This window comes from Oncorhynchus keta, chromosome 1 (assembly GCF_023373465.1).
Source record: "Oncorhynchus keta strain PuntledgeMale-10-30-2019 chromosome 1, Oket_V2, whole genome shotgun sequence".
Taxonomy (NCBI): Eukaryota; Metazoa; Chordata; class Actinopteri; order Salmoniformes; family Salmonidae; genus Oncorhynchus; species Oncorhynchus keta.
In genome coordinates, this window is record NC_068421.1 from 69,878,044 (window position 1) to 69,900,711 (window position 22,668).

General features: G+C 45.5%; 1 protein-coding gene across 2 annotated transcripts in view; it reads right to left on the reverse strand.

The window, feature by feature from the left end:
- Positions 1-22,668, reverse strand: part of LOC118392150 (desmocollin-2-like) — a 115,427-nt gene that overhangs the window by 12,712 nt on the left and 80,047 nt on the right. The gene's annotated exons all lie outside the window — the stretch shown is intronic.

The following is a 22,668-nucleotide window of genomic DNA, read 5'->3' on the forward strand; positions in this document are numbered from 1 at the left end:
CTTCAAAGATTTTACTATTAAATGACCCATATCACAACCAAATCCAATCAAATCAAATGTATTTATATAGCCCTTCGTACATCAGCTGATATCTCAAAGTGCTGTACAGAAACCCAGACTAAAACCCCAAACAGCAAGCAATGCAGGTGTAGAAGCACGGTGGCTAGGAAAAACTCCCTAGAAAGGCCAAAACCTAGGAAGAAACCTAGAGGAACCAGGCTATGTGGGGTGGCCAGTCCTCTTCTGGCTGTGCCGGGTGGAGATTATAACAGAACATGATCAAATGTTCATAAATGACCAGCATGGTCAAATAATAATAAGGCAGAACAGTTGAAACTGGAGCAGCAGCACGGCCAGGTGGACTGGGGACAGCAAGGAGTCATCATGTCAGGTAGTCCTGAGGCATGGTCCTAGGGCTCAGGTCCTCCGAGAGAGAGAAAGAAAGAGAGAAAGAGAGAATTAGAGAGAGCACACTTAAATTCACACAGGACACCGAATAGGACAGGAGAAGTACTCCAGATATAACAAACTGACCCTAGACCCCCGACACATAAACTACTGCAGCATAAATACTGGAGGCTGAGACAGGAGGGGTCAGGAGACACTGTGGCCCCATCCGAGGACACCCCCGGACAGGGCCAAACAGGAAGGATATAACCCCACCCACTTTGCCAAAGCACAGCCCCCACACCACTAGAGGGATATCTTCAACCACCAACTTACCATCCTGAGACAAGGCCGAGTATAGCCCACAAAGATCTCCGCCACGGCACAACCCAAGGGGAGGCACCAACCCTCATACCTCTTCACAAAAATGTACCTAAATCAATTTTGGAAAAAGGATTTTACTTATAAAAGACGTAGGAATTTATTTTCCGTTAGAAATAGTAGGCCATGCATCAAATAACTATTTTCATCAAAAGAACGAACCCTCAAATGCAATATTGCATTTTGTAAATTGTCTGCAGGTGGCTTGTTGTGAATGCACTCAAATATCAAGTCATTATCAGGTTATGGAAACTGCGTTCTAATACTCAACGTAGAAGGATTAGTCTTAATGTACAGTATATGAAAGTGGTGCTATGAGAATAATTATTTCACCTTATCAAGCTCACTCTGACTAACATCACTGCCTATTACTGTGATTAAAAAGAGCATATGAAACATTGTTTTTCATTAGGCCTGCCTGTGCGCCTTCCTTTAAGCACCTCTGTTCGAACACCTCTCCTGTCCTTGATCCATTCCACATACAGCCATTTGCGGATCTTTTCAGTGTCCATGTTAAAGATAGTTATTGCGAGGATGGAGCATTTGTTGACTTAAAATTTTTTTTAAACATCCATGTGAAATGACGGCCTGCAAAGCTTACAGGTTTAAGTCTAATAGCATAAGATGAAAGTAGACAAACATCAGAATGTGCAATTTGTAGGCCCACTGAGTGGACATTCTGAACCTTGTTTGAAGTCACTAGGTCACATGACCAAAGAGCTATTTAAATTTAAAATTTGGAATAATTAATGGAAAACCATGTGAGATGAAAATGGACAAACTAAAGGGTGTGCAATATAGAAGGGTAGTCAGTGGACATACTGAACTTTGTTTTAAGTCATTAGGTCACATGACCAAAGAGCCATTGAAATTCTGCATTTTGAAAAATTCATGTAAAAACGTGTGAGATTAAAATGGACAAACTAAAGGGTGTGCAATATGTAGGCCCACTCAGTGGACATTCTGAACCTTGTTTGAAGTCACCAGGTCACATGACCTAGGAGCTATTGAAACTTTACATTTGGAAAAATTAATGTAAAATCTTGTGAGATGAAAATTGACAAACTACAGGGTGTGCAAGAGTAGTCAGTGGAAATTCTGAACCTTGTTTGAAGTAAGTATGTCACATGACCAAGGAGCTATTGAAATTTGAATGTAAAAAAAGTTTGTACTTTGTTCACGCTCCCTAACTAATTCAATTAGGAATACAAGAAGCTGCTCACATTTCCACATGTTTATTAGCTTTGGAAAGCAAATTAATGTATGTTTCCAACATCCTGACACTGGAGTCTGTTGCTCAAGTGGTTTGGAAGCTATTGAGGTTTGGAAGCGCGAATAACTGTCGAATATCGAACTTGAAACTGTCTTTACCTCGGTCTTTTCACCCCACTTCGATGCAAAGTGTTCGTAGCATGTTAGGAGAGCATTTTTGATAACCCGAACCCAAACCATTTTCCTGACCTCAGTCTCCTAACCTGCTATGTTAATTCTCCTAACCTTACTCAAGTGTCGTGAAAAGAGTGTTTGCTTTTTAAATTTTTGACATTTAGCAGATGCTGTTAGCCTCTTATCCAGAGCGACTTACAATTAGTGCATTCATTTTAAAATATGTGGGACGACCGCATATCACAGTCATAGTAAATACATTTTCCCTCAATAAAATAGCTATCAGCAAAGTCAGAGCAAGTAAGGAAGAAAAATTGTAGTGTATGAAAGGAATTTTTTGGGGGTGCTGTGGGATTATTTAAAATATTCTTTGTGTTTTCAGAAGATGGGCAGGGACTCTGCTGCCATAGTTTCATTTTGAAGCTTGTTCCAACATTGGGGTGCAGGACAGAGAAGAGCTTGGGCTGGGCTCGATTTGGGTTGTAGGGTCTGAGCATAGCCTGAAGGTAGGGAAGGGCAGTTCCGTAGACCGGAACTCCGTAGACAAGTACCATAGTTATTTTGAGGTGACATTTCAACCACAAGATTGTCATTTTGGTAACCAAATTTCAACATAGACAAACCTTTAAAATAATGTCAGATCTTCAATGTTATATCCACTATCAGAAAGAAAACTCAAGGCTGGGCAGCACCTCCTACTGGAGAGATACCCTTTGGTCTCCCATCCAGGGTTTTATTCAAGACCAGCCCTGATATTTGTCACTGGCTATTACTATTGTGAGAGTGATTGTTGAGAGATCTCCACTTAAAAAAGTAGATTCACTGTTGCTACCAAAGTCATTCCAAAGGGTAAGTTTAACAGAGCAAATTAAATGTGACCATACTTTATCACTCATATATCGTTAATGATGCTATTTAGGCCTACAGTACCTTCAGAAAGTATTCACACCCCTTGACTTTTTCCAAATGTTGTTGTGTTACAAGGTGGGATGGAAATGTATTCCATTGTCATTTTTTGTTAACAATCTACACAAAATACGGTGTAATTCTAACATTTGTCAAATATTTATGAGAAATAAAACGCTGATATATCTTGTTTACATAAGTATTCAACCCCCATAGTCAATACATGTTAGAATCACCTACGGCAGTAATTACAGCTGTGAGTCTTTCTGGGTAAGTCTCTAAGAGCTTTGCACACCTGGATTGTACAATATTTGCACATATTATATATTGATTTATTATTCAAGCTCTGACAAGTTTTTATGTCATCATTTGGTGAAATCCCTGAGCGGTTTCCTTCCTCTCAGTTAGGAAGGATGCCTGTATCGTTGTTGAGACTGGGTGTATTGATACACCATCCAAAGTGTAATTAATAACTTTACCATGCTCAAAGGGCTATTAAATGTCTGCATTTTTTAAACCCATCTACCCTTCTTTGTGGTAGAATCTGTGTTTGAAATTCATTGCTCGACTGAGGGACCTTACAGATAATTGTATGCATGAGGTACAAAGATGAGGTAGTCATTAAAAAAGCATAATAAACACTCACACAGTGAGTTCATGCAACTTATTGCGACTAATTAAGCAACTATTTACTCCTGAACATATTTATTCTTACCATAACAAAGGGGTTGAATACTTATTGACTCAAGACATTTCAGCTTTTCATCTTTAATTCATTTGTAAAAGAAACAACATATATATATTTCCCATCCCAATAAAGCCCTTTGAATCGAATTAAGAGTCAGACAGCCGGACGGACGGACGGTCGGACGGAGAGTGTCACAATCGCCGTATGAAGGAGACCAAGGCGCACCGAACAAACTAACAAAATAACAAACAAAATGTGAAGCTATACAATAATGACAGGCAACTACACATAGTCAAGATCCCACACCAGAAAGTGTTATATTTCAATCACCATATGCTGCCTAAAGGCCTGCCTAAATATAATCCCCAATCAGAGACAACGATAAACAGCTGTCTCTGATTGGGAACCATATCAGGCCAACATAGAAATACAAAAACCATAGAAGAACAAAACTAACCCTAGATGAACAAAACTAACCCTAGATGAACAAAACTAGAATACCCACTCTAGCCACACCCTGACCTAACCAAAATATAAAGAAAAAACAGAGATATCTAAGGTCAGGGCGTGACAGAGAGAGAGATATGCCATTCCTATTGTGTGGTGTAATTAATGATCAATAGACTAGTTCAAATGTGTTGGCCTATGTAGGATATTATCTCTGAAGCCGAACATACAACCAGTCAACATACAAACCTCTGTTCATCTGGGTATTATAATCTTCAGTGATTATACTGTAATGATTGACTGGCCAGTCGGGTTTCTCTACAACTAGCATATGGTGATTGAAATATAACCTAACCTCTAATTCCAAAACTTATGCAACCAAATTGCACAGAATAACAGTATGTGTATTTATAAAGTACCATCATGTAATCATTAAAATGTGATGAAGTACTTGCCAGCCAAGGAGATACATCTGGGCTGTTTGTCTATGTGAAGCCGACTGTCCCCTTAGGAAAACCCTTTGAAGAATCCTTTGAAGAATCTCTGGGTTCTACATGGAACCCAAAAGGGTTCAACCTGGAACCAATAGGGGTTATGCTATGGGGACAGCCAAATAACCCTTTTGGAGAGAAACAAATCTAAAGGGGTTCAACCTGGAACCAATAGGGGTTATGCTATGGGGACAGCCAAATAACCCTTTTGGAGAGAAACACATCTAAAGGGGTTCAACCTGGAACCAATAGGGGTTATGCTATGGGGACAGCCAAATAACCCTTTTGGAGAGAAACAAATCTAAAGGGGTTCAACCTGGAACCAATAGGGGTTATGCTATGGGGACAGCCAAATAACCCTTTTGGAGAGAAACACATCTAAAGGGGTTCAACCTGGAACCAATAGGGGTTATGCTATGGGGACAGCCAAATAACCCTTTTGGAGAGAAACACATCTAAAGGGGTTCAACCTGGAACCAATAGGGGTTATGCTATGGGGACAGCCAAATAACCCTTTTGGAGAGAAACACATCTAAAGGGGTTCAACCTGGAACCAATAGGGGTTATGCTATGGGGACAGCCAAATAACCCTTTTGGAGAGAAAAAAAATCTAAGAATGTAGGAAGTTGGTGTCCCTGAGCACCATTCTATTCTCCTCCTGGTGAATCGCTTCTGGAGGTGTCTTGGGACGGATACCCTGGTGGCAGGACAAGGAGATCATCAGGTGACTGACCACTAGATGTCCTCGTACACACATGTATGTATCACATCTGGATTTTTCATCTGGATTTCAATAGGATTAGATTATATTAATTCAATCCAAGTATTACAACTATTTTGTTGAACTTTACATAATTTAACATTATTTCAGTTTTATATTCTGTTGCACATGCATATACTGTTCCCGAGCTAGTGGAGGCAGGGAGAGGCCCTGAGTGTAGTAAAGTATATGAAAAATTTGAAAATGTATGTCATTTGAAAGGTATTTTGTGAAAACATGCTAAACTACAGGTTGTTGAAGACAGACAGACAGAGACATGCTGCTATACGTGTTGATTCAGGTCCATCTCCTATTCCTGTCACTAACTCTGGGTTGACAGCTGATTAGAGGAGCCTAAGTGAAGGGTGTGGCCACAGTGTTCCTCTTGCGGTGTGTTTGGTTGAGGCAGTGTGTGGGCCTGTCTGAACTGATGTCACACTTCAAAGCTGATCTCCCGTGATTGGCCAAACAGGGGTTCCGAGGCCAGGTGTCCGTCTGAGTAGGCACGGCGCAAGTGGGTGGAGCTACAGGTGTTCTTGATGGCGACCTCGTAGGGAGGTGGGGGGCCCAGCCAGGGGGGATAGTGGGAGGGGGCTGAGTGGGGGGTAGTCCACATCATCACCCCCATTCACACCTCGCTGCTGGTGCTCGGAACTAGAAACACAAACACACACCCACATAAAGAACAGTTGCAGTACATGCACAGTGCGTTGTGAACTTGAATTGACCTTTTATGCACTTTAAAGGCCCAGTGCAGCCAAACATGTGATAATCCTGTTTTATACAGTGCCTTCGGAAAGTATTCAGACTTTTTCCACATTTTGTTACGTTACAGCCTTATTCTAAAATTGATTAATTAAATAAAAATCCTCAGCAATCTACACACAATAACCCATAATGACAAAGCAAAAACAGGGTTTTTAGAAATACCTTATTTACGTAATGTCACGCCCTGACCATAGAGAGCCATTGTTTCTCTATGGTAAAGTAGGTCAGGGCGTGACTGGGGGGTATTCTAGTTTATTATTTCTAAGTGGGGTTCTAGGTTATTATTTCTATGTTGATGATTTGTATGATTCCCAATTAGAGGCAGCTGGTAATCGTTGTCTCTAATTGGGAATCAATATTTAAGTAGCTGTATTCTCCTCCTGTGTTTGTGGGATATTGTTTATGGGTAGTTGTATGTCAGCACTCCATTGTCGTCATGTTTCGTTATTATTTATTGTTTTTGCTAAGGTTCAGTATTAATAAATGATGTGGAACTCAACATTCGCTGCGCCTTGGTCCGTTTCTACACACGAACGTGACACAATTCAGACTCTTTGCTATGAGACTCGAAATGTAGCTTTCCATTGATCATCCTTGAGATGTCTCTACAACTTGATTGGAGTGCACCTTTGATAAATTAAATTGATTGGACATGATTTGGAAAGGCACACACCTGTCTATACAAGGTTCCACAGTTGACAGTGCATGTCAGAGCAAAAACCAAGCCATGAGGTCGAAGGAATTGTCCGTAGAGCTCCGAGACCAAATTGTTTCGAAGCACAGATCTGGGGAAGGGTACAAAAAAATGTCTGCAGCATTGAAGGTCCCCAAGAACACAGTGGCCTCCATCATTCTTAAATGGAAGAACTTTGAAACCACCAAGACTCTTCCTAGAGCTGGCCGCCTGGCCAAACCATGCAATCGGGGGAGAAGGGCCTTGGTCAGGAAGGTGACTGGGACCACCCTAATCTGGTGGTCCCAGCGCGCACGACCCACGTGGAGTTCCAGGTCTCCGGTAGCCTCTGGAACTGCCGATCTGCGGCCAACAAGGCAGAGTTCATCTCAGCCTATGCCTCCCTCCAGTCCCTCGACTTCTTGGCACTGACAGAAACATGGATCACCACAGATAACACTGCTACTCCTACTGCTCTCTCTTCGTCCACCCACGTGTTCTCGCACACCCCGAGAGCTTCTGGTCAGCGGGGTGGTGGCACCGGGATCCTCATCTCTCCCAAGTGGTCATTCTCTCTTTCTCCCCTTACCCATCTGTCTATCGCCTCCTTTGAATTCCATGCTGTCACAGTTACCAGCCCTTTCAAGCTTAACATCCTTATCATTTATCGCCCTCCAGGTTCCCTCGGAGAGTTCATCAATGAGCTTGATGCCTTGATAATGCTCCTTTCCTGAGGACGGCTCACCTCTCACAGTTCTGGGCGACTTTAACCTCCCCACGTCTACCTTTGACTCATTCCTCTCTGCCTCCTTCTTTCCACTCCTCTCCTCTTTTGACCTCACCCTCTCACCTTCCCCCCTACTCACAAGGCAGGCAATACGCTCGACCTCATCTTTACTAGATGCTGTTCTTCTACTAACCTCATTGCAACTCCCCTCCAAGTCTCCGACCACTACCTTGTATCCTTTTCCCTCTCGCTCTCATCCAACACTTCCCACACTGCCTCTACTCAGATGGTATCGCGCCGTCCCAACCTTCGCTCTCTCTCCCCCGCTACTCTCTCCTCTTCCATCCTATCATCTCTTCCCTCTGCTCAAACCTTCTCCAACCTATCTCCTGATTCTGCCTCCTCAACCCTCCTCTCCTCCCTTTCTGCATCCTTTGACTCTCTATGTCCCCTATCCTCCAGGCCGGCTCGGTCCTCCCCTCCCGCTCCGTGGCTCGACGACTCATTGCGAGCTCACAGAACAGGGCTCCGGGCAGCCGAGCGGAAATGGAGGAAAACTCGCCTCCCTGCGGACCTGGCATCCTTTCACTCCCTCCTCTCTACATTTTCCTCCTCTGTCTCTGCTGCTAAAGCCACTTTCTACCACTCTAAATTCCAAGCATCTGCCTCTAACCCTAGGAAGCTCTTTGCCACCTTCTCCTCCCTCCTGAATCCTCCTCCCCCTCCCCCCTCCTCCCTCTCTGCAGATGACTTCGTCAACCATTTTGAAAAGAAGGTCGACGACATCCGATCCTCGTTTGATAAGTCAAACGACACCGCTGGTTCTGCTCACACTGCCCTACCCTGTGCTCTGACCTCTTTCTCCCCTCTCTCTCCAGATGAAATCTCGCGTCTTGTGACGGCCGGCCGCCCAACAACCTGCCCGCTTGACCCTATCCCCTCCTCTCTTCTCCAGACCATTTCCGGAGACCTTCTCCCTTACCTCACCTCGCTCATCAACTCATCCCTGACCGCTGGCTACGTCCCTTCCGTCTTCAAGAGAGCGAGAGTTGCACCCCTTCTGAAAAAACCTACACTCGATCCCTCCGATGTCAACAACTACAGACCAGTATCCCTTCTTTCTTTTCTCTCCAAAACTCTTGAACATGCCGTCCTTGGCCAGCTCTCCCGCTATCTCTCTCAGAATGACCTTCTTGATCCAAATCAGTCAGGTTTCAAGACTAGTCATTCAACTGAGACTGCTCTTCTCTGTATCACGGAGGCGCTCCGCACTGCTAAAGCTAACTCTCTCTCCTCTGCTCTCATCCTTCTAGACCTATCGGCTGCCTTCGATACTGTGAACCATCAGATCCTCCTCTCCATCCTCTCCGAGTTGGGCATCTCCGGCGCGGCCCACGCTTGGATTGCGTCCTACCTGACAGGTCGCTCCTACCAGGTGGCGTGGCGAGAATCTGTCTCCTCACCACGCGCTCTCACCACTGGTGTCCCCCAGGGCTCTGTTCCAGGCCCTCTCCTATTCTCGCTATACACCAAGTCACTTGGCTCTGTCATAACCTCACATGGTCTCTCCTATCATTGCTATGCAGACGACACACAATTAATCTTCTCCTTTCCCCCTTCTGATGACCAGGTGGCGAATCGCATCTCTGCATGTCTGGCAGACATATCAGTGTGGATGACGGATCACCACCTCAAGCTGAACCTCGGCAAGACGGAGCTGCTCTTCCTCCCGGGGAAGGACTGCCCGTTCCATGATCTCGCCATCACGGTTGACAACTCCATTGTGTCCTCCTCCCAGAGCGCTAAGAACCTTGGCGTGATCCTGGACAACACCCTGTCGTTCTCAACTAACATCAAGGCGGTGACCCGTTCCTGTAGGTTCATGCTCTACAACATCCGCAGAGTACGACCCTGCCTCACACAGGAAGCGGCGCAGGTCCTAATCCAGGCACTTGTCATCTCCCGTCTGGATTACTGCAACTCGCTGTTGGCTGGGCTCCTGCCTGTGCCATTAAACCCTACAACTCATCCAGAACGCCGCAGCCCGTCTGGTGTTCAACCTTCCCAAGTTCTCTCATGTCACCCCGCTCCTCCGCTCTCTCCACTGGCTTCCAGTTGAAGCTCGCATCCGCTACAAGACCATGGTGCTTGCCTACGGAGCTGTGAGGGGAACGGCACCTCAGTACCTCCAGGCTCTGATCAGGCACTACACCCAAACAAGGGCACTGCGTTCATCCAACTCTGGCCTGCTCGCCTCCCTACCACTGAGGAAGTACAGTTCCCGCTCTGCCCAGTCAAAACTGTTCGCTGCTCTGGCCCCCAATGGTGGAACAAACTCCCTCACGACGCCAGGACAGCGGAGTCAATCACCACCTTCCGGAGACACCTGAAACCCCACCTCTTTAAGGAATACCTAGGATAGGATAAAGTAATCCTTCTCACCCCCCTTTAAAAGATTTAGATGCACTATTGTAAAGTGGCTGTTCCACTGGATGTCATAAGGTGAATGCACCAATTTGTAAGTCGCTCTGGATAAGAGCGTCTGCTAAATGACTTAAATGTAATGTAAATGTAAATTTTGGATTGGAGATGTTTAATATGAGTCTGGAAGGAGAGTTTACAGTCTAGCCAGACACCTAGGTATTTATAGTTGTCCACATATTCTAGGTCAGAACCGTCCAGGGTGGTGATGCTAGTCGGACAGGTGCGGGCAGCGAACGGTTGAAAAGCATGCATTTGGTTTTACTAGCGTTTAAGAGCAGTTGGAGGCCACGGGAGGAGTGTTGTATGGCATTGAAGCTTGTTTCGAGGTTAGTTAGCACAGTGTCCAAGGAAGGACCAGAAGTATACATAATGGTGTCGTCTGCATAGAGGTGGATAAGGGAATCGCCCGCAGCAAGAGCGACATCATTGATATATACAGAGAAAAGAGTCTGCCCGAGAATTGAACCCTGTGCCCTCTGATTTGACACACTGAACTCTGTCTGCAAAGAAGTTGGTGAACCAGGCGAGGCAGTCATTAGAGAAACCAAGGCAATTGAGTCTGCCGATAAGAATACGGTGATTGACAGAGTCGAAAGCCTTGGCCAGGTCGATGAAGACGGCTGCACAGTACTGTCTTTTATCGATGGCTGTTATTATATCGTTTAGCACCACAGTACTGTTTTTTATCGATGGCGGCTATGGAAACATATGTCTCCGAATCCCTAGGGCAGGTGTACATTTGGCCATCCACTCCACCTGCCTCCTCCAGTTTATTTTGTGAAGAAGAAGGATGGAGGTCTTTTTTTTTTTTTTTTTTTTTCTTTTTTTGTTGTTGAATTTTTACCCCTTTTTCTGTGGTATCCAATTGTTTAGTAGCTACTATCTTGTCTCATCGTTACAACTCCCGTATGGGCTCGGGAGAGACGAAGGTTGAAAGTCATACGTCCTCCGATACACAACCCAACTGCTTCTTAACACAGTGCGCATCCAACCCGGAAGCCAGCCGCACCAATGTGTCGAAGGAAACACCATGCACCTGGCAACCTTAGATAGCGCGCACTGCGCCCGGCCCGCCACGGGAGTCGCTGGTGCGCGATGAGACAAGGATACCCCTACCGGTCAAGCCCTTCCTAACCCGGACGACGCTAGGCCAATTGTGCGTCTCTGGTGGCACAGCTGGCGCTGCAGTACAGCGCCCTTAACCACTGTGCCACCCGTGAGGCCGGTTGTGGTGTATATCGACAACATTCTGATATACTCCGCTACACTCACCGAGCATGTGTCCCTGGTGCGCAGGGTGCTTGGTCGACTGTTGGAGCATGACCTGTACGTCAAGGCTGAAAAGTGTCTGTTCTTCCAACAGTCCGTCTCCTTCCTAGGGTACCGCATTTCCACTTCAGGGGTGGAGATGGAGAGTGACCGATTCCCACCACGGTAAAGGAAGTGCAGCAGTTTCTACGGTTTGCCAACTAATACCGGAGGTTGATCCGGGGCTTTGGTCAGGTGGTGGCTCCCATTACCTCACTGCTGAATGGGGGACCGGTGCAACTGCAGTAGTCGGCTGAGGCGGACAGGGCTTTTGGTCACCTGAAGGCTCTGTTTACCTCGGCTCCCGTGTTGGCTCATCCGGATCCCTCTTTGGCGTTCATAGTGGAGGTGGACGCATCCGAGGCTGGGATAGGAGCCGTGCTCTCTCAGCGCTCGGGTACGCCCCCCGAAGCTCCGCCCCTGTGCTATCTTTTCGAAGAAGCTCAGCCCGGTGGAGCGAAACTATGATGTGGGGGACCGGGAGCTCTTGGCTGTTGTCAAGGCTCTGAAGGCGTGGAGACATTGGCTTGAGGGGGCGAGACACCCTTTTCTCATCTGGACTGACCACCGTAAATCTGGGTGGCAAGGAGACTGAACACTCGCCAGTGAAGGTGGGCCATGTTCTTTACCCGTTTTGTTTTCACCCTGTCCTACAGACCAGGTTCCCAGAACGCTAAGACAGACGCACTGTCCCGGATGTATGACACAGAGGAGCAGTCCATAGATCACACTTCCATACTTCCGGCATCTTGCCTGGTGGCATCGGTGGTGTGGAAGCTGGACATGGACATCGAGCGGGTGTTACGTGCAGAGCCCATTCCCTCCCCCCAGTGTCCAGCTGGACGTCTGTACGTTCCGTCTGCTGTCCGCGACCATTTGATCTATTGGGCCCACACGTCACCCTCCTCTGGTCATCCTGGCATCGGTCGGACGGTGTGCTGTCTTAGTGGGAAGTACTGGTGGTCCACCTTGGCCAAGGACATGAGGGTTTATGTTTCCTCCTGCTCGGTGTGCGCCCAGTGCAAGGCCCCTAGGCACCTGCCCAGAGGGAAGTTACAGCCCTTACCCGTTCCACAGAGGCCGTGGTCGCACGTATCGGTAGATTTCCTCACAGATCTTTCTCCCTCACAGGGTAACACCACGATCTTAGTCGTTGTGGATCGGTTCTCTAAGTCCTACCGTCTCCTTCCTTTGCCCATGTCTCCCTACAGCCCTACAGACTGCAGAGGCCCTGTTTACACGTCTTCCGGCACTACGGGGTGCCTGAGGATATAGTGTCTGATCGAGGTCCCCAGTTCACATTCAGGGTCTGGAGGGTGTTCGTGGAACATCTGGGGGTCTCGGTCAGCCTTACCTTGGGTTTTCACCCCGAGAGTAACGGGCAGGTGGAGAGAGTAAACCAGGGTGTGGGTAGGTTTCTGCGGTCTTATTGGCTGGACCGTCCGGGGGAGTGGGCGGCGTTCATCCCCTGGGCAGAGATGGCCCAAAACTCGCTCCGCCACTCCTCCACTAACCTCTCCCCCTTCCAGTGAGTACTGGGGTATCAGCCGTTTCTGGCACCTTGGCATCAGAGCCAGATCGAGGCTCCTGCGGTGGGACGAATGGTTTAAGCACTCGGAGGAGACCTTTGCTACAGGTTGCAGCTTCCCCCAGATTACCATATTAACCCCTTGTTCCATGTGTCTCTCCTCAGGTCGGTGGTGGCTGGTCCACTCCAGGAGTCTGAGGTGCGGAGGTTGCTCCGCCCCTCTGGACATCTGGATATATGTTAGAGGCATACTGGACTCGAGGCACAGGGCGAAGGCCCTTCAGTACCTCGTGGAGTGGGAGGGGTACGGTCCGGAGGAGAGATGCAGGGTGCCGGTGGAGGACGTTTTGTTTGGACTTTGTTTTACACACCTGGTTTCAATTCCCCAATTACATGTTCATTATTTAATCCTCTGTTTTCCCCATGGTTTTTGTGAGTGATTGTTTTATTGTAAGTTTGGTCCGATGTTCGTAGGCTTGGTATTACTTAATGTATTTGAACATTTTTAGTAAAGTTCCTTGTGTTACTCATCTCTGCTGTGCTGCACCTGACTCCTCTGCACCAGCTACACCCAGATCCTTACAGTTCTTAGTTCTTAATTTTTTGAAAGGGGCATGCTTATCTAAGATGGTGAGGAAGTTACCTTTAAAGAACGACCAAGCATCCTCGACTGACGAAATGAGGTCAATATCTTTCCAGGATACCCGGGCCAGGTCGATTAGAAAGGCCTGCTCACAGAAGTGTTTTAGGGAGCGCTTGACAGTGATGAGGGGTGGTCGTTTGACCGCTGACCCATAGAGGACACAGGCAATGAGGCAGTGATCGCTGAGATCCTGATTGAAAACAGCAGAGGTCAAGTTGGAGGGCAACTTGGTCAGGATAATGTCTATGAGGGTGCCCATGTTTACGGATTTAGGGTTGTACCTGGTGGGTTCCTTGATGATTTGTGTGAGATTGAGGGCATCTAGCTTAGATTGTAGGACTGCCGGGGTGTTAAGCATATCCCAGTTTAGGTCACCTAACAGTACGAACTCTGAAGCTAGATGGGGAGTGATCAATTGACATGGTGTCCAGGGCACAGCTGGGAGCGAGGAGGGTCGGTAACAGTGAGAGACTTATTTCTGGAGAGATTCATTTTTAAAATAAAATAAAAAATTAAAGTTGAAGTTCAAACTGTTAGGTATAGACCTGGAAACTATGACAGAACTTTGCAGGCTATCTCTGCAGTAGATCGCAACTCCTTCCCCTTTGGCAGTTCTATTGTGGTGGAAAATGTGTAGTTGGGTATGGAAATCTCAGAATTTTTGGTGGCCTTTCTAAGCCAGGATTCAGACATGGCAAGGACATCAGGTTTGGCGGAGTGTGCTAAAGCAGTGAGTAAAACAAACTTAGGGATGAGGCTTCTGATGTTAACATGCATGAAACCAAGGCTTTTTCGATCACAGAAGTCAACGAATGAGGGTGCCTGGGCACACTCAGGGCCTGGGTTAATCTCCACATCACCCGAGGTACATAGGAGGAGTAGGATAAGGGTATGGCTAAAGGCTATCAAAACTGGTCATCTAGTTTGTTGGGGACAGAGAATAAAAGGAGCAGATTCCTGAGCGTGGTAGAATATATTCAGGGCATAATGCGCAGACAGGGGTATGGTGGGGTGCGGGTACAGCGGAGGTAAGCCCAGGCACTGGGTGATGATAAGAGAGCTTGCATCTCCGGACATGCTGGTTATACTGGGTGAGGTCACCTCATGTGTGGGAGGTGGGACAAGGGAGGTATCTAAGGCATGTACAGTGGGACTAGGAGCTCCACAGTAAACTGAAACAATGATAATTACCCTAAACAACAGTACACAAGGCATATTGACATTTAAGAGAGACATAAAGCGAGGCATAAAGCAACCACAGGTGTTGATTGGGAGAGCTAGCTAAGACAACAACGGGTAAGACAACAACAGCTAATTGACTAAAACAACAACAACAGGTAAAATGGTGATGAATGGGCAGAGAGGGTCAGTTAACAACACACCGGGCCTGAGTTTGGGGCTAGGGCCGACAGATAAACAAAGGTAAACAAAGTGGAGTACCGTGATAAATGAACAGCACACAGACAAGACAACGCAGGAGTGGCTTCGGGACAAGTCTCTGAATATCCTTGAGTGGCCCAGCCAGAGCCCAGACCTGATCAAACAACTCTGGAGAGCCTTGAAAATAGTTGTGCAGCAATGCTCCTCATCCAACATGACAGAGCTGGAGAGGATCTGCAGAGAAGAATGGGAGAAACTTTCCAAATACAGATGTGCCAAGCTTGTAACGTCATACCCAAGAAAACGCAATGCTGTAATCGCTGCCAAAGGTGCTTCAACAAAGTACTGAGTAAAGGGTCTGAATACTTATGTAAATGTGATATTTCCATTTGTATTTTTTATAAATAAGCAAAAATGTTTTTTTTTAAACGTGAGGTATTGTGTGTAGATTGATGAGGGGGGGAAACAATTCAATACATATTAGAATAAGGCTGTAAAATAACAAAAATTGGAAAAAGTCAAGGGGTATGAATACCTTCCGAAGGCAATAGACAGTTTATTAGGTACACCCATCTAGTACTGGGTTGGACCCCCTTTGCCTACAGAACAGCATGAATTATTCGGGGGATTCTACAAGGTGTGGGAAATGTTTACATGGATGTTGGTCCATGCTGAAGCAATGGTCAAATCAAATCGCATTTTATTTCTCACATGCTCAGAATAAAACATGTGTAGATCTTACAGTGTAATGCTTACTTACAAGCCCTTAACCAACAATGCAGTTTTAAGTAAAAAATAAGATTTAAGTAAAATATAAAAAATAACAGTGATAAATATTGAAAGAGCAGCAGTAATAACCATAACGAGGTTGGTTATATTATGAGGGTACCGGTACAGAGTCAGTGTGCAGGGGCACCGGTTAGTCGAGGTAATTGAGGTAATATGTACATGTAGGTAGAGTTAAAGTGACTATGCATAGGTAATAACAGAGAGTAGCAGCATAAAAGAGGGGGGAATGCAAATAGTCTGGGTAGCCATTTCATTAGCTGTTCAGGAGTCTTATGGCTTGGGGGTAGAAGCTGTTTAGAAGCCTCTTGGACCTAGACTTGGCACTCCAGTACCGCTTGCTGTGTGGTAGCAGAGAGAACAGTCTATGACTAGGGTGGCTGGAGTATTTGACCATTTTTAGGGCCTCCTCTGACACCGCCTGGTGTATAGGTCCTGGATGGCAGGAAGCTTGGCCCCAGTGATGTACGGGGCCGTACGCATTACCCTCTGTGGTGCCTTGCGGTCAGAGGCCGAGCAGTTGCCATACCAGGCAGTGATGCAACCAGTCAGGATGCTCTTGATGGTGCGCTGTAGAACTTTTTGAGGATCTGAGGACACATGCCAAATCTTTTCAGTCTCCTGAGGGGGAATAAGCTTTGTTGTGCCCTCTTCACAACTTTCTTGGTGTGTTTGGACCATGATAGTTTGTTGGTAATGTGGACACCAAGAAACTTGAAGCTCTCAACCTGTCGATGAGAATGCCCTTTCCTGTAGTCTACAATCCTCTACTTTGTCTTGATCACGTTGAGGGAGAGGTTGTTGTCCTGGCACCACATGGCCAGGTCTCTGACCTCCTCCCTATAGGCTGTCTCCTTGTTGTCGGTGATCAGGCCTACCACTGTTGTGTCATCTGCAAACTTAATGATGGTGTTGGAGTCGTGCCTGGCCATGCAGTCATGAGTGAACAGGGAGTACAGGAGGGGGCTGAGCACGCACCCCTGAGGAGCCCCCGTGTTAAGGATCAGCGTGGTAAGGGTTGTTATCTACTCTAACCACATGGGGGCGTCCAGGATCCAGTTTCAGAGGGAGGTGTTTAGTCTCAGGGTCCTTAGCTTAGTGATGAGGTTTGAGAGCACTATGATGTTGAACGTTGAGCTGTAGTCAATGAATAGCATTCTCACATAGGTGTTCCTTTTTGTCCAGGTGGGAAATCAATGGCTCATCCGTGACAAAGATCGGCAAGTTGTGTCGTTCTGCACATCACTGTTGTACGGCGCCATTATTTGTCTGTTTGTCTGTCAGCTTGCACGATTCTTGCCATTCTCCTTCAACCTCTCTCATCAACAAGCTGTTCTTGCCCACAGGACTGCCGCTGGCTGAATGTTTTTATGCTTGTCGCACAATTTTCGGTAAACCCTCGCCTTGACACTGTCGTGCGGTAAAATCCCAGGAGGGGATTTCTGAGATACTGGATTCGGCGCGATGGCACTGACAATCATACCAAACTCAAAGTTGCTTAGGTCACTTTTTCTTTGCCAATTCTAACATTTAATCGAACAGTAACTGAATGCCTTGATGCCTATCAGCCTGCTTAATATAGCAAGCCATGGCCAGGTGACTCACTGTCTGTAGGAGTGATCCATTTTTGTACCTAATAAACTGTCCGGTGAGTATATTTCCACACCATGAGTCTAGAATAATACTGTGAAATTGTAAAAATTATTATAATGCCCTTCAGTGTAACAACTGTTTGACAATACCGCCTGAAATGTCTGCCTGTTTTGGTGGGACAGTCCTTGCAGTCCTTGCAAAATTCTTGCATGAGGGATTTCTGTTTGGTAAGAAGCTATTTTTGTTTCATTTTTACCATATTAATTTTTAATAAATCACAGTAAGGTACTTAATTGTTACCCAGAAATGATTTGATATTGAGATAAAAACAGCTGCATTAGACCTTTAAATTCAATAATACCAATTCAAGAAGGATGATATACACCTCTGCAGCAGGGCTGATTGTGACTCTGGGAAGTGTCCAACAGGACCAGGGTGGCTGAAGAGGACGTGGCCCAGATCAGGATGGGCGTACCGGCCAAGGTAGTTGAGGTCTGGGTGTGGATAGGGGTAGTTGGGGTGTTGTCCCTGGTGAGGATAGTGGGGGATGTTTGGGTACTCTCCCTGGCTGTACTCTACATGGTTCTTGTTGTTCATGGCCCAGAACAGCCCCAGAATCAGCATGATGGCTCCCAGAACCACACAGCACAGAGAGAAGGCCTGCAGGCGACTCTACAATCATAACATCATCATATTTATATTAACATTAATTTTAATAGTAATACATTTCGCATTGTATTTCTTTATAGTACCCACCTGAGGGGAGGTGAGAAAGGCAGTGGAGCCACCTGTCACAATGAGGAAGAATCCGAGGAAGATGGCTGCTTGGTGGAGGGAAGGCATCGCTCCGGGACCCCGGGGATGGTGTTTGTTAGTCCCTGTGCTGTAGGGAAGGCATCTCCCTCTCCATGTGACCACCAGGGATGGAAAATATTAGTCTTCCCAGTGGAGTAATCCCCAGGTAAATAACCCTAACCCCCGTTAGGCATGCTCTGTCCCGGTCAGTTCCATGGGACCAGGTCCAATTCTAAGTGTGCTTCCGTGTCGGTTATTTGGGATTCAAGAAGCAATGATATGATGAATGGAGCTGAAGTTAAGGGAGAGTTCAAGTTTAAAAACATTCCCACAGAGTCCCGTTACCTCCAGGTATTAAGACAAATAAAATGGGTGAAATGTTGGTATTTTATTCCTTCCAGGCTGGATAACGAAATTAAGACAAAACATGAAATGATCTCCATCAATTTCTTTTAGAATAATAGAGACACATTTTCCGATGATATCCAGAGGCTCGCATGAAAAACTGACAATATAATACAGTTTCTTAGATAAAGGCAGATTTTCTCTGAAAGCGGGAGAGCATTGCCCGGGAGGGCTGAGCATGTGTGTGAGTGAGAGAGAGAAAGAGAGGGAGAGAGTGTATGTGAGTGTGCGTGTGTGCGTGTGTGTGTGTGTGTGTGTGTGTGTGTGTGTGTGTGTGTGTGTGTGTGTGTGTGTGTGTGTGTGTGTGTGTGTGTGTGTGTTTGTGTGCGTGTGTGCGTGTGTGTGTGTGTGTGTGTGTGTGTGTGTGTGTGTGTGTGTGTGTGTGTGTGTGTGTGTGTGTGTGTGTGTGTGTGTGTGTGTGTTCCGGGCTGGAGAGACAGACAAGCTGACAGCAGAAACCATTAAGGATCCTTACTGGCGCCCCACCCTCTGTCTAATGGGTGTGTACCACTCACCAGCCTAGTAACGCTCCATTCATGTGTGTGTGTGTGTGTGTGCGCGCATGCCTGGGTGTATGTGTGTTTTCATGTTCACTCCTTTTTATTTGACCCAACAATTGAAAGTGAATTAAACAGATTTTCATTGAAGATGTGAAAACACCTTAATTGAAACCAATCAGTCAGAATTCCCTCCCATCACTGTGACAGTTCATAGATGTCACTAAAGCTATGTACAGTTGTGGCCAAAAGTTTTGAGAATGACACAAATATACATTTTCACAAAGTCTGCTGCCTCAGTTTGTATGATGGCAATTTGCATATACTCCAGAATGTTATGAAGAGTGATCAGATTAATTGCAATTCATTGCAAAGTCCCTCTTTGCCATGCAAATGAACGGAATCCCCAAAAAACATTTCCACTGCATTTCAGCCCTGCCACAAAAGGACCAGCTGACATCATGTCAGTGATTCTCTCGTTAACACAGGTGTGAGTGTTGATGAGGACAAGGCTGGAGATCACTCTGTCATGCTGATTGAATTCAAATAACAGACTGGAAGCTTCAAAAGTGGGTGGTGCTTGGAACCATTGTTTTTTCTCTGTCAACCGTGGTTACCTGCAAGGAAACACGTGCCATCATCATTGCTTTTCACAAAAAGGGCTTCACAGGCAAGGATATTGCTGCCAGTAAGATTGCACCTAAATCAACCATTTATCGGATCATCAAGAACTTCAAGGAGAGCGGTTCAATTGTTGTGAAGAAGCCTTCAGGGCACCCAAGAAAGTCCAGCAAGCGCCAGGACCGTCTCCTAAAGTTGATTCAGATGCGGGTTTGGGGCACCACCAGTACAGAGCTTGCTCAGGAATGGCAGCAGGCATGTGCAGTGAGGCGAAGACTTTTGGAGGATGGCCTGGTGTCAAGAAGGGCAGCAAAGAAGCCATTTCTCTCCAGGAAAAACATCAGGGACAGACTGATATTCTGCAACAGGTACAGGGATTGGACTGCTGAGGACTGGGGTAAAGTCATTTTCTCTGATGAATCCCCCTTTCCGATTGTTTGGGGCATCTGGAAAAAAGCTTGTCCGGAGAAGACAAGGTGAGCGCTACCATCAGTCCTGTGTCATGCCAACAGTAAAGCATCCTGAGACCATTCATGTGTGGGGTTGCTTCTCAGCAAAGGGAGTGGGCTCACTCACAATTTTGCCTAAGAAAACAGCCATGAATAAAGAATGGTACCAACACATCCTCTGAGAGCAACTTCTCCCAACCACCCAGGACCAGTTTGGTGACAAACAATGCCTTTTCTAGCATGATGGAGCACCTTGCCATAAGCAAAAAGTAATAACTAAGTGGCTCGGGGAACAAAACATCGATATTTTGGGTCCATGTGCAGGAAACTCCCCAGACCTTAATCCCATTGAGAACTTGTGGTCAATCCTCAAGAGGGGGGTGGACAAACAAAAACCACAAATTCTGACAAACTCCAAGCATTGATTATGCAAGAATGGGCTGCCATCAGTGTGGCCCAGTAGTTAATTGACAGCATGCCAGGGCAGATTGCAGAGGTCTTGAAAAAGAAGGTTCAACACTGCAAATATTGACTCTTTGCACCAACTTCATGTAATTGTCAATAAAAGCCTTTGACACTTATGAAATGCTTGTAATTATACTTCAGTATTCCATAGTAACATCTGGCAAAAATATCTAAAGACACTGAAGCAGCAAACTTTGTGGAAATTAATATTTGTGTCATTCTCAAAAGTTTTGGCCACGGCTGTATACACACCTATATGGTATTGTTTTTCTGGTTTGATTTCAGAATACAGTGCCTTCAGAAAGTATTCATACCCCTTGACTTATTCCACATTTTGTTGTGTTACAGGATTTTTTCCCCCATACAATATCCCACAATGACAAAGTGAAAACATGTTTTTAAAAATGTTTGTAAATGTATTGAAAATTAAATACAGATATGTAATTTACGTAAGTATTCACACCCCTGAGTCAATACTTTGTAGAAGCACCTTTAGCAGCAATTACAGCTGTGAGTCTTTCTGGGTAAGTCTAGAAGAGCTTTCCACACCTGGACTGTTCAACATTTTCCCATTATTATTTTCAAGATTCTTCAAGCTCTGTCAAATTTGTTGTAGATCATTACTAGACAACCATTTTAAAATCTTGTCATAGATTTTCAAGTAGGTTTAAGTCAAAACTGTAACTCGACCACTCAAGAACATTCACTGTCTTCTTGGTAAGCAACTCCAGTGTAGTTTTGGCCTTGTGTTTTAGGTTATTGTTCAGCTGAAAGGTAAATTCATCTCCCAGTGTCTGTGGAAAGTAGACTGAACCAGGTTTTCCTCTAGGATTTTGCCTGTGCTTATCTCCATTCAATTTATTTTTTATTCTGAAAAATGTACCAACCCTTAATGATTACTAGCATACCCATAACATGATGCAGCCACCACAATGCTTGAAAATAAATGTTATTTGGGGATTTGCCACAAACATAACTATTTGTATTCAAGACATCAAATTACTTGCTTTGCCAATTTGTTTTGCAGTATTACTTTAGTGCCTTGTTGCAAACAGGATGCCTGTTTTGGAATATGTTTTATTCTGTACAGGCTTCCTTCTTTTTAATAAATTAGGTTACTATCGTGGAGTAACTACAATGTTGATGACCCATCCTCAGTTTTCTCCTATTATAGCCATTAAACTCTGTAACGGTCTTAAAGTCACCATTGACCTCATTGTGAAATCCCTGAGTGGTTTCCTTCCTCTCCGGTAACTGAGTTAGGAAGGATGCCTGTATATTTGTGGTGACTGGGTTTATTGATACACCATCCAAAGGGTAATTAGTAACTTCACCATGCTCAAAGGGCTATTAAATGTCTGCTTTTTTCCTCTTTCTTTTTTTACCCATCTACCAATAGGTGCCCTTTTTTTGTGAGGCATTGGAAAACCTCCCTGGTCTTTGTGGTTGAATCTGTGTTTGAAATTCACTGCTCCACTGAGGGACCCTACATATACAGTGCCTTTCGAAAGTATTCGGCCCCCTTGAACTTTGCGACCTTTTGCCACATTTCAGGCTTCAAACATAAAGATATAAAACTGTATTTTTTTGTGAAGAATCAACAACAAGTGGGACACAATCATGAAGTGGAACGACATTTATTGGATATTTCAAACTTTTTTAACAAATCAAAAACTGAAAAATTGGGCGTGCAAAATTATTCAGCACCCTTAAGTTAATACTTTGTAGTGCCACCTTTTGCTGCGATTACAGCTGTAAGTCGCTTGGGGTATGTCTCTATCAGTTTTGCACATCGAGAGACTGACATTTTTTCCCATTCCTCCTTGCAAAACAGCTCGAGCTCAGTGAGGTTGGATGGAGAGCATTTGTGAACAGCAGTTTTCAGTTCTTTCCACAGATTCTCGATTGGATTCAGGTCTGGACTTTGACTTGGCCATTCTAACACCTGGATATGTTTATTTTTGAACCATTCCATTGTAGATTTTGCTTTATGTTTTGGATCATTGTCTTGTTGGAAGACAAATCTCCGTCCCAGTCTCAGGTCTTTTGCAGACTCCATCAGGTTTTCTTCCAGAATGGTCCTGTATTTGGCTCCATCCA